Consider the following 9,595-nt stretch of genomic DNA (forward strand, 5'->3'; position numbering starts at 1 on the left):
AAATTGTTGGTGAAACAAAGCAGAAGAGGTTTTTTCCAGGTTTTTTTTTTTTTGCGTTTCAGAATGGGGAGTTCTGTCACATGCGAGGTATGTGTTGTGCGCCTGTGAAACAACGCTTTCACCGATTTTTACGCTCTTGAAAAATCGGACCCTGGTGGGTGGTTCAGTTCGAATATAGCACAGACCTTACTTTGAAAGTCGATTGGACTGACTGCAGCCTAGCTGTAGCTGTCTCCATGTTGTTTGGTTGTCCTTTTTCAATTGGTATTAATTTTGTTGTCGCTTACAGCGCCACCGAGTGGCCTGTCGCAGCGCCCTTTTTCACCTTGCTTCTGACTGAGCCCCTGCACAGGTGTGCCGATTTGGGTGAAGGGATCTCATTCCTTCCTGGAGTTATAGCCATTCGAGCCATCTCGGACACGCCACGTTAGCACGTTTTGAGGTCCCCTCGCCAAGGTGAATGGAAATTTCCACTTTTTTGGGATGATTATTGGCAGGCAGACTCCAGAGAAGCTTTCTGTGCTGCTTTGGGTGGGACTGGGCCAAATACCTGGCGCTAGGTTGCAAAAGAAGGTTTTCGACAAAATCCCAAATACCCGAAAATTTTGTCAGAGCGACGAGCCAATCTGAGACCTGTGTCTGGTTCGGCTCGAGCCAAGGATTCCCATTACATAAGGCACGTGGCTCTGCGACGAACCGTTTGGGAGTTACGAGCGATGCCGTACTTTCCGTCACTGCAGTGCCAGCGTCAGGCCAAGCGTGACGAGTCCCGGTGACGTTGCAGACAGGGGAGGGTACTACCATCCCCCAGCGTTTTTAGGTCCCCCAGACTTACCAAAGCCGAGATGGGCATCGCCGTGTCCGGCTTCCTGCCCGCTGCGTCTTAGCGGCATCGCTTCTCGGCCTTTTGGCTAAGATCACGTACCTTGTCAGACGGTTTAGACTGCGATCGCCTCTTGGAGGTTTCCTGACTCGAGATCTTTTTATATCTTGAGTCACACAACTTCGAGAGGTACATTGAACTCTGCTGCTTCGGGCTCCAACACGTTTTAAGGTAAGGTCTTTTAATTATTTATTTGGTTATTTATTATTGTATTTATTGTTGTTTTAAGTTTCTAGGCTGTTGGTGCCTCCATCATGTCGGCTGCCCGTGCCGGCGTGCGGAGGCACCACAGCGTGCGCTTTTGTTTTAAAGAGGTGAATGGCAAGCTCCTAGGGATGTCACGTCTTGACTTCTCCAGAAAGTCCTTTTTTTTTTGCAGCGTCCATTCAGGTATAAGTTTGAGGGCTCGTGTACGTGGGTTAAGGGGACCTGCGCGCTGACCCCAAAAAATTTTTGACGGACGCGGCGTCGATGTCTGCCGGCCCACGGGAGACCCCTGACCGGCGCAGGAGGATCAGGACCCCCGAGGGGCCCCGCGGAAGCCCACCCAAATTTGAGGCCCCTACATGCCATTCAGCACTTCTCCACAGGGTGGCGCACGGAGCAGTACACCTCAGGTTTAAAACAGTGGCATTTACCCGAATGGGGGGTGTACGATTTTTTTGCCCACGAAACCTATATTTGTCCATTTGACCTTTAAAGTTACAGAATGACCACGGAACCGATGCGGACCCCCATCGGACCCCCATCCCGGGTCCCACGAACCCATTATTTGTCCATTTGACCATTATATTCACACAATGACTGCGGATCATCTGCAGACCCCTTGCGGACCCCCACCCTGGGTCCCACGAACCCCGTATTTGTCCATTTGACCATTATATTCACACAATGACTGCGGATCATCTGCGGACCACTTGCGGACCCCCACCCTGGGTCCCACGAACCCACTATTTGTCCATTTGACCATTATGTTCACACAATGACTGCGGATCATCAGCGGACCACTTGCGGACCCCCACCCTGGGTCCCACGAACCCACTATTTGTCCATTTGACCATTATATTCACGGAATGACCACGGATCACATTCGGAACATTTGCGGACATATCCAAAATTGTGGTGAATGTTAACCAAAATGTCACAGATTTTGCCAAGCTGTAACTCCGCCAAAACGGGGCCAAACTGCACCAAACTCGGGTCAGAGTAAGACCTCCAGAAGGCCTACCGAACACCGATGCCCCCCCATCCATAACACCCCGGGGGGCGGAGTTATTGCCCCACACATTTTTGATAGTCAAATGGAAGGAAGAGACCTAGCAACTTGAAACTCGGTGACTTGATAGCCCTCAAAGGGCCCTCTCTGAAGCCACCTCCCCGAAGTCGATAGACCCCCGGGGGCCAGAGATACGGGCCCGCAAATGCAAAAAGTCCCAAAATTTGACCGGCAATAACTCACCCAAAAAGAGAGGAAAAAACACCAAACTCAGGTCAAAATTAGACCTTTGGGAGCTCTATCCGACTACACCAGCCCCATGTTCCTATGACACCGGGGGTCCGAGTTACGGCCCCACAAAATGTGGAATTTGAACCGTTATAACTCAGGAACCGGAATACCCAGGAACTCGAGGGTGGTCGCATACGGTAGGCCCCTCGATCTTCTAGGGATCCCCCGAATTTTAGCCTCGGGGTCCACCGCTTCGCGGAGATATTAGCAAAAAAATAGTACCATCCACCCCCCTCATACCAACTCATCCATGCCGGCCAGGGTGCACCCTCCCTGGCTAGAAAAGGCAGCTCGAGGGGGGTGGAAGTCGGAAGAAAATTTTTTTTATGAAGCCTAGAGAAAACACTTGTACTGTACTCAGGGCACTCAGAGGAATCCATTTTTGTAAGTTTTATCCCATTATACTGCAGAAATATGCATAGAAAAAATGTTGGATTTTGGTTAATTTCACCACATGTGGTGAATGTTAACCAAAATGTCACAGATTTTGCCAAGCTGTAACTCCGCCAAAACGGGGCCAAACTGCACCAAACTCGGGTCAGAGTAAGAACTCCAGAAGGCCTACCGAACACCGCTGCCCCCCCATCCATAACACCCCGGGGGCGGAGTTATGGCCCCCCACATTTTTGATAGTCAAATGGAAGGAAGAGACCTAGCGACTTGAAACTTGGTGACTTGATAGCCCTCGAAGGGCCCTCTCTGAAGCCACCTCCCCCAAGTCGATAGACCCCCGGGGGCTAGAGATATGGACCCGCAAATGCAAAAAGTCCCAAAATTTGACCGGCCATAACTCACTCGGAAAGAAGGGAAACAACACCAAACTCTGGTCAAAATTAGACCTTTGGGAGCTCGTCCCGGCAAGCTCACAGTGTGGCTTTAGGGATCAGGCGGGCCTCCTTGGCTTGTTTTACAGCCAGCTCGTGGACTGCCACGCTGCGCTTTACTGGGCGGGTCAAGTTCTGGATTTCCCTCCTAATCCCAATGAAAGCCACACGGGAGAGCCGGCATGTGGGCGGCGGGGTCTCATTAAGATATTTGAGGAACTGTGCCACATTTTTTAGGTAATGGTGCAGAGTTGGCTCTGCAATGTTGCATTTCCTTAAAAAAGACAGCCAGGACCGGACCTTTGCCCTGTTGTCCAAAAACATCAAGCTGGCCAGATTGGTCTGGCCAGCTGACATATATGAAATAAAATTTTTTATTCTAAAAATCTTTGAGGACACATTATTTATTAATTTCGGAGTGGGGTTGATGCCCTCCCAGTGGGCCCTGGACACCTCAATGAGCTGATCTGCAAAAAGAAAGCACAAGAGAAGGACCAGGTGAGTCAGGTCGATAACATAGAGGTAAACACTAACAAACATTATTATTATTATTATTATATTAAATTAAATTAAATTAAATATATAATAAACTATATTATACATATATATATATATATATATATATATATATATATATATATACATACATAATATGTGTGTGTATATGTATAATTATATTACTATAATTTTCTAGTCTAATAAACTACAAATGGTACTATTTCCTTCGTCACTTATCAGTCTATTTCTCATTTCTCTTGTAGTCTAACAAACTATGAATGGTGCTATTTCCTTGGTTCACTTACCAGTCTATTTCTAATTCAACTTCTAGTCTAATCAACAACAAATGAGATTATTTCCTTGGTTCACTTACCAGTCTATTTCTCAGGTAACTTCTAGTCTAATAATCTACAAATAGGAGATTTATTAATGAAAGTTATTGTATGGTGTTATCAAAGTGACAAGTGTCATACTCACTTAGGGCTGGCACGTGGTCCGGAAAGGGGTATGGTGCATCGGAGGAGTGGGCCTTCTTTGAAGGCCCGGCGACCTCCTCCTCGGGTCCTGTGGCTGGCTCTGCCTCAGGCCTGGTGGCTGGCTCTTCATCTAGTCTGTCAACCTGCGACTCTGAGCACTCCTCCTCCCCAGGGCTGTTGAGGGCCGATAGCAGACTATGTGTTGCCCGTGCAACCTGCCTAGAGGGGGTGGGATTTGACCGCTTCCTCAGCTGCCGGTACCGCCGTGAGAAGTTCTCCCAGAAGCAATGGATAGGAGAAGCTTGCGCTCCTTCACATTCCGCACCTTGTGAAAGACACGAAGGTGTTGGCTTAGCTGATTATAGCCACGAAAGCACAAGGGACAGTCGTCCAAAGCCATATCTACTTTTGTTAAAACACTAAAGGATGAATAGCAAAAGGATGAATGCAAGGGACACTGCCCAAGCATTGGTTACTTATATAACTTTTTAGGTCCCATTTGTAGTATGTTAATACAACTTTGAGTCTAATACATTAGAGAGCACAATTTGCAGTCTATTTCTCATTACACTTCTAGTTTAATAAACTACAAATTTGACTATTCCTTTGATTCACTCACCAGTCTATTTTCCATTCTTTTTCTAGTCTAATAAACTACAAATGGGACTATTCCCTTGGATCACTTACCAGTCTATTTCTCATTCAACTTCTAGTCTAATAAACTACAAATAGTACTATTTCCTTGGTCACCTACCAGTCTATTTCTCATTCATTTTCTAGTCTGATAAACTACAAATATGACTATTTCCTTGATTCAGTTACCAGTCTATTTTTCATACCACCTCTAGTCTAAGAAACTACAAATGGAACTATTTTCTTGGTCACTTACCAGTCTATTTGTCATTCCACTTTTAGTCTAATAAACTGTAAATTACCTTGGTCCCTTACCAGTCTATTTCCCATTCATTTTCTAGTCTAATGACTAATGACATCCACCCCCCTCGCACCTACTCATCCATGCCGGCCAGGGTGCACCCTCCCCGGCTAGAGAAGGCAGCTTGAGGGGGGTGGAAGTCGGAAGAAAATTTTTTTATGAGGCCTAGAGAAAACACTTGTACTGCACTCAGGGCACTCAGGGAATCCATTTTAGTAAGTTTTATCCCATTATACTGTAGAAATATGCATAGAAAAACGTCAGACCAGGGGGCCGTCTATCCGACGACACTAGCCCCATGTCCCTATGACCCCGGAGGTCAAAACGGCCAAAACGGGGCCAAACTGCACCAAACTCAGGACGGAGTAAGACCTCCAGAAGGCCTACTGAACACCGCTGTCCCCCCATCCATAACACCCCGGGGGGCGAATTTATGGCCCCCCACATTTTTGATAGTCAAATGGAAGGAAGAGACCTAGCGACTTGAAACTCGGTGACTTGATAGCCCTCAAAGGGCCCTCTCTGAAGCCACCTCCCACAAGTCGATAGACCCCGGGGGCCAGAGATACGGGCCCGCAAATGCAAAAAGTCCCAAAATTTGACCGGCCATAACTCACCCAAAGAGAGGGGAAAAAACACCAAACTCTGGTCAAAATTAGACCTTTGGGAGCTCTATCCGACGACACTAGCCCCATGTCCCTATGACCCCGAGTTACGGCCCCCCAAAATGTGGAATTTGAACCGTTATAACTCAGGAACTGGACCACCCAGGAACTCGAGGATGGTCGCATACGGTAGGCCCCTCGACCACTAGGGATCCCCCGAATTTAGCAAAAAAATAGTACCGTCCACCCCCCTCGTACCTACTCATCCATGCCGGCCAGGGTGCACGCTCCCTGGCTAGAAAAGGCAGCTCGAGGGGGGTGGAAGTCGGAAGAAATTTTTTTATGAGGCCTAGAGAAAACAGTTGTACTGTACTCGGGGCACTCAGAGGAATCCATTTTTGTAAGTTTTATCCCATAATACTGTAGAATTTGCATAAAAATGAGCGTTGAATTTTGGCACACATGTGCACCACATGTGGTGCGTATCTCACTTTTCATTAAATAGCAACTGTATTTGCAACAAGGAATGAGATCTGCCATGCAGTGGTGTATTGCGAACTTTTTTCCTGATGCGCCCTCCTGGGGTCTTGGACTCTTCCACGAATGATGCACCCACCTGAGGTCTTTCACAGACGAGGTGATGCACCGCATCAGGTTTGTTTGGTTAAAGATAGTCATCTAAAACCGGCGTTGGGAAGCCACGGCCCATGAGCTTGGCAGTTTCCAGGCCAGTAACGGAAGGCACCCATCCTTCCTTTCCTGGAGGGGGGCTAACCGTTGGTGTGGACGGTAGAGACGCAAATCATACCTCTGGCTGAACGCCTGGGCCTTCATACTTACCTGGCAGGGGAGACACCATGATCAAGAAGGCGGTTCACCCAGGGCGAGGCTTGCCCATTGCACTCCGGCCATGCTGACCCCTGCGAATTCCCCAAATGCGGGAATCTCGACTGCATAATTTATGGTAGTGGGGGACTGCGTTCGCGCTCTCCCCTGAAATTGTTGGTGAAACAAAGCAGAAGAGGTTTTTTTTGCATTTTGCGTTTTTTTTTGCGTTTCAGAATGGGGAGTTCTGTCACATGCGAGGTATGTGTTGTGCGCCTGTGAAACAAAGTCAGTTACGCTCTTGAAAAATCGGACCCTGGTGGGTGGTTCAGTTCGAATATAGCACAGACCTTACTTTGAAAGTCGATTGGACTGACTGCAGCCTAGCTGTAGCTGTCTCCATGTTGTTTGGTTGTCCTTTTTCAATTGGTATTAATTTTGTTGTCGCTTACAGCGCCACCGAGTGGCCTGTCGCAGCGCCCTTTTTCACCTGGCCTCTGACTGAGCCCCTGCACAAGTGTGCCGATTTGGGTGAAGGGATCTCATTCCTTCCTGGAGTTATAGCCATTCGAGCCATCTCGGACACGCCACCTTAGCACGTTTTGAGGTCCCCTCGCCAAGGTGAATGGAAATTTCCACTTTTTTGGGATGATTATTGACAGGCAGACTCCAAAGAAGCTTTCTGTGCTGCTTTGGGTGGGACTGGGCCAAATACCTGGCGGCGCTAGGTTGCAAAAGAAGGTTTTCGACAAAATCCCAAATCCCCGAAATTCCATCAGAGCGACGAGCCAATCTGAGACCTGCGTCTGGTTCGGCTCGAGCCAAGGATTCCCATGACATAAGGCACGTGGCTCTGCGACGAACCGTTTGGGAATTACGAGCGATGCAGTACTTTCCGTCGCTGCAGTGCCAGCGTCAGGCCGAGCGTGACGAGGCCCGGTGACGTTGCAGACAGGGGAGGGTACTACCATCCCCCAGCGTTTTTAGGTCCCCCAGACTTACCAAAGCCGAGATGGGCATCGCCGTGTCCGGCTTCCTCCCCGCTGCGTCTTAGCGGCATCGCTTCACGGCCTTTTGGCTAAGATCACATATCTTGTCGGACGGTTGAGACTGCGATCGCCTCTTGGAGGTTTCCTGACTAGAGATCTTTTTATATCTTGAGTCACACAACTTCGAGAGGTACATTGAACTCTGCTGCTTCGGGCTAAAACAAGTTTTAAGGTAAGGTATTTTAATTATTTATTTGGTTATTTATTATTGTATTTATTGTTGTTTTAAGTTTTTAGAATGTTGGTGCCTCCACCATGTCGGCTGCCCCTGCCGGCGTGCGGAGGCACCACAGCGTGCGTTTTTTATTCAGGCAGGTTGAGGGGAAGCTCCTTGGAATGTCCCGTATAGCTGATCCAAAAGACCTTAGCTTTTAGATCTGACGACCTGAATTGTTTGATGACTCTGCCCTTGAACAAAGGATTTGATGTCAGTTTTAAAACCGCTTCCCTGCTTAATGACTTTTGGCAAAGGTTTGATTCAGTTAAAGCCCAGTTCTCCATGTTCACTGTCGAGAAACTTTCTGATAACACACTTAAAACTGTGATTGTAAGGATGTTCAATGAAACAGTGACTGGAGATGATATTTATGTTTGGTTGGGTAGATTTTGCACTGTTCGAGGCCAGCCTGTCAAAGTGTTAGATGAAGATGGCATTTGGACATGCTCCTGGCGAATTCCCATTAAACAATGGGAAGACGCTGGGGGCTACCAGGGCCTGAAACATCTGCCTTCCATGATTGTGCTCGGAGAGAGCAGAGGCTACATACCAAACTCTGCAGGAAGGGTTGCAGGTTTGGTCATCTCGCTGAAGCATGCCAAGAGTTAGTATGTGGGAAGTGTAGAGAAATTGGTCACAGTTTGATTATTGTACCAATTTCAGACGGTGCAATCTTTGTGGAGAAACAAACCACCTCTACAGAGACTGCCCTAAAAGTTTTGCCAACAAGCTCAAAATGGCCGCCCCACATGGGCAACAAACGAATGAACAAAGGAAAGAGGAGGCGGTCCCTGAGGTTTTGTCGGGAATTTCAAATTCCCAGCCGGCCTCAGGGATTGGGCAGGAAGGAGGAAGTGGGACGGCCACAGGGGCGGAGGCAACGGAACAGGAAATGGTCATGGAAGGAGAGGAAAGTGAGGAAAAAACCAATTCCTCACTAGTAACAGTTTCGGATGGGGTGCAGGAATCTACCGGGAGTGAGACAGAGTGTTCACTCCCTAACGCTCAGGTGCAAAAAAGACCTGCGGGGTCTCCTCTGATTGTAACGGAGGAGAAAAAATCTAGGGCAGCATATAAGCTTGATAGTATCGATTCGGTAGATCTGGAGCGCATGTGGCCCCTAGAGTCCCCTAATGAGGTATCCTTTTTGCACATTAAGCTAACAGCATCGTCGCCAAAAGAGCCACAAGAGGTTTCCTCTGTGGCCTCTGAAGCGACAGGCATTTGCCCTCCTGATCCCAGCTCGTCTGAGGAAAAGGAAAGGCAAATGCAACAAGATATAACATAATTTTAATCGTATCTTTGTAGGCTTTTTACTGTCTTCTGTTTTAAATGTCTTATACCTTTTTAACCCTACTGCTCATGGCCCTCACCATCTCTACTATCAATGTAAGAAGTGTGAGGTCCACCATTAGAGCACAGAGTATTTTGTCCCTTTTAAAATCTTTTAAGTCAGATTTGTTTTTATTACAAGAGTGTTCTCTGCCCTTTTTAACTAGGTACAAGAAAATGGAGGAGCTATGGTCCGCAGGAGCCTCCATATGGAGCGGATCAAATTTTAACAAAAATGACGGAGTTGCGGTTTTAATTAATAATCCTAACATCTTGGTGAAGGGCAGCACTGTGGTGAGGCAAGGCCGGGCACTTTTAGTAAATCTGACCTTTTTAGACAGGGATTTTAATGTTCTTAATGTATATGGTTTTACGGAAAAGAATGAAAGATATGAGCTTTTAGAAGACTTGCAACCCCACATGCTAGGTAGGGCCCCCCTAATGG

At 47.6% G+C, this 9,595-nt stretch overlaps 1 non-coding gene across 1 annotated transcript; it reads left to right on the forward strand.

The window, feature by feature from the left end:
- The first annotated feature begins 6,559 nt into the window (after positions 1 to 6,559).
- On the forward strand, positions 6,560 to 6,723 carry LOC132134046 (U1 spliceosomal RNA). The gene has a single exon (XR_009429342.1). It is a non-coding gene; the product is annotated as a U1 spliceosomal RNA (small nuclear RNA).
- The last annotated feature ends 2,872 nt before the right edge of the window (positions 6,724 to 9,595 follow it).

Source organism: Carassius carassius, unplaced genomic scaffold, assembly GCF_963082965.1.
Source record: "Carassius carassius unplaced genomic scaffold, fCarCar2.1 SCAFFOLD_66, whole genome shotgun sequence".
In the NCBI taxonomy this organism is placed as follows: Eukaryota; Metazoa; Chordata; class Actinopteri; order Cypriniformes; family Cyprinidae; genus Carassius; species Carassius carassius.